Source organism: Dreissena polymorpha, chromosome 6 (assembly GCF_020536995.1).
Source record: "Dreissena polymorpha isolate Duluth1 chromosome 6, UMN_Dpol_1.0, whole genome shotgun sequence".
Lineage (NCBI taxonomy): Eukaryota > Metazoa > Mollusca > Bivalvia > Myida > Dreissenidae > Dreissena > Dreissena polymorpha.
Genome location: NC_068360.1, coordinates 27,821,316 through 27,823,663, shown reverse-complemented (window position 1 = coordinate 27,823,663; position 2,348 = coordinate 27,821,316). Strand labels below are relative to the sequence as shown.

The window sequence follows — 2,348 nt, the reverse complement described above, 5'->3', positions numbered from 1 at the left end:
CAAAAGTTAGTAGTAACGTTAAGAATAAAATTTATAAGAGTTAAGAATTATTTTTGAAAATCTGGTAGTAATTTAAGAATTTCACAAAACCTTATCTGGAGCTCTGAAAAACATATTTACAAAATGGCTGTCAGTACAACTGAGAGCCCATATGGGGGGCATGCATGTTTTACAAACAGCCCTTGTTTTATAACAAAACAATTAACAAAATTCACAATACCTTACGCACTTAAAACTCAAATACATATTCTCATGGCATTTCAGGGCACTTGTATGCTATGTTCGTCAGTATTTTATCAATGGTATTTCTGCCCTATGTTTATAAGCAGTTCAATTATCAAAATCACATTTTATCACCATGATGATGACAGCACAGTCGACCATAATGTCACACATTTTGTCACGCCTTCATATTACACAAATAAATTCAAGCATCATTTCAAATACTAAAGTCATCTACTGACTGAAAAAACAGCCAGGGTCACACATGCACTTTCATACTCAATGGTATACATCCTATAAAACCATGCTGCCAAATTCACACAACATGTTCCTACCCATAGTCAGTTATCATTGATTTCAGCTTTGTCAATTTTGTAATTCATAATAATGGTATGTTGAAGTTAGTTAAAACAACATAGTTACATACACCATGTACCAATTTGTATGAGTAAATCTTCATATTGTTTCCGGGTTGCTTGCCCTTGACCTATTGGATATTGCAGCTCCTCATTAGCCGCGGGTGGATATATAAGGGGCAATTGTAGGGGCAATCAGCTTTGGATAAGCTGAATCAATAAGGAACTTTGATCGAAGGGTTTTTTCCTTGATGATCTCTGTATACTCAGTGCATGTACGTGTATCCCTTCTTTTCATTGACTGGCACCACCGTCCAATTGTTGGCTGCCTTCAATTTACTCTGAAATAACATATAAGCATATTTGTAATTTTGAAATGTACACTAAAACTTATCATAAAAACTATGTATGAAATTTGTTTGCTATTTTAAACATTATTTTATTCATATCATGCCAATCAGGTAACATACCAATACTTTACTGGGCTACTTGATTCACCAGTATTAACTTATGAACCTACCAATACTTTACTGGGCTACTTGATTCACCAGTATTAACTTATGAACCTACCAATACTTTTCTGTGCTACTTGATTCACCAGTATTAACTTATGAACATACCAATACTTTTCTGGGCTACTTGATTCACCAGTATTAACTTATGAACCTACCAATACTTTTCTGGGCTACTTGATTCACCAGTATTAACTTATGAACCTACCAATACTTTTCTGGGCTACTTGATTCACCAGTATTAACTTATGAACCTACCAATACTTTACTGGGCTACTTGATTCACCAGTATTAACTTATGAACCTACCAATACTTTTCTGGGCTACTTGATTCATCAGTATTAACTTATGAACATACCAATACTTTACTGGGCTACTTGATTCACCAGAATTAACTTATGAACCTACCAATACTTTTCTTGGCTACTTGATTCACCAGTATTAACTTATGAACCTACCAATACTTTTCTTGGCTACTTGATTCACCAGTATTAACTTATGAACCTACCAATACTTTACTGGGCTACTTGATTCACCAGTATTAACTTATGAACCTACCAATACTTTTCTGTGCTACTTGATTCACCAGTATTAACTTATGAACATACCAATACTTTTCTGGGCTACTTGATTCACCAGTATTAACTTATGAACCTACCAATACTTTTCTGGGCTACTTGATTCACCAGTATTAACTTATGAACCTACCAATACTTTTCTGGGCTACTTGATTCACCAGTATTAACTTATGAACCTACCAATACTTTTCTGGGCTACTTGATTCACCAGTATTAACTTATGAACATACCAATACTTTTCTGGGCTACTTGATTCACCAGTATTAACTTATGAACATACCAATACTTTTCTGGGCTACTTGATTCACCAGTATTAACTTATGAACCTACCAATACTTTTCTGGGCTACTTGATTCACCAGTATTAACTTATGAACCTACCAATACTTTTCTGGGCTACTTGATTCACCAGTATTAACTTATGAACCTACCAATACTTTTCTGGGCTACTTGATTCACCAGTATTAACTTATGAACCTACCAATACTTTTCTGAGCTACTTGATTCACCAGTATTAACTTATTAACCTACCAATACTTTTCTGGGCTACTTAATTCACCAGTATTAACTTATGAACCTACCAATACTTTTCTTTGCTTCTTGATTCACCAGTATGAGCTTATTATATGATGAAGTTATCATACTTGAGTCACTAACTGACAATTACTGTACAACTAGAGA

The 2,348-nt window shown here is 34.3% G+C and overlaps 1 long non-coding RNA gene across 1 annotated transcript; it reads right to left on the bottom strand.

The window, feature by feature from the left end:
- Positions 1-1,213: 1,213 nt before the first annotated feature.
- Positions 1,214-2,140, bottom strand: LOC127833856 (uncharacterized). The gene is made up of 3 exons (XR_008027652.1): positions 1,995-2,140; positions 1,745-1,844; positions 1,214-1,344 (listed from the first exon to the last, which is right to left on the bottom strand). It is a non-coding gene; the product is annotated as an uncharacterized LOC127833856 (long non-coding RNA).
- Positions 2,141-2,348: the final 208 nt, after the last annotated feature.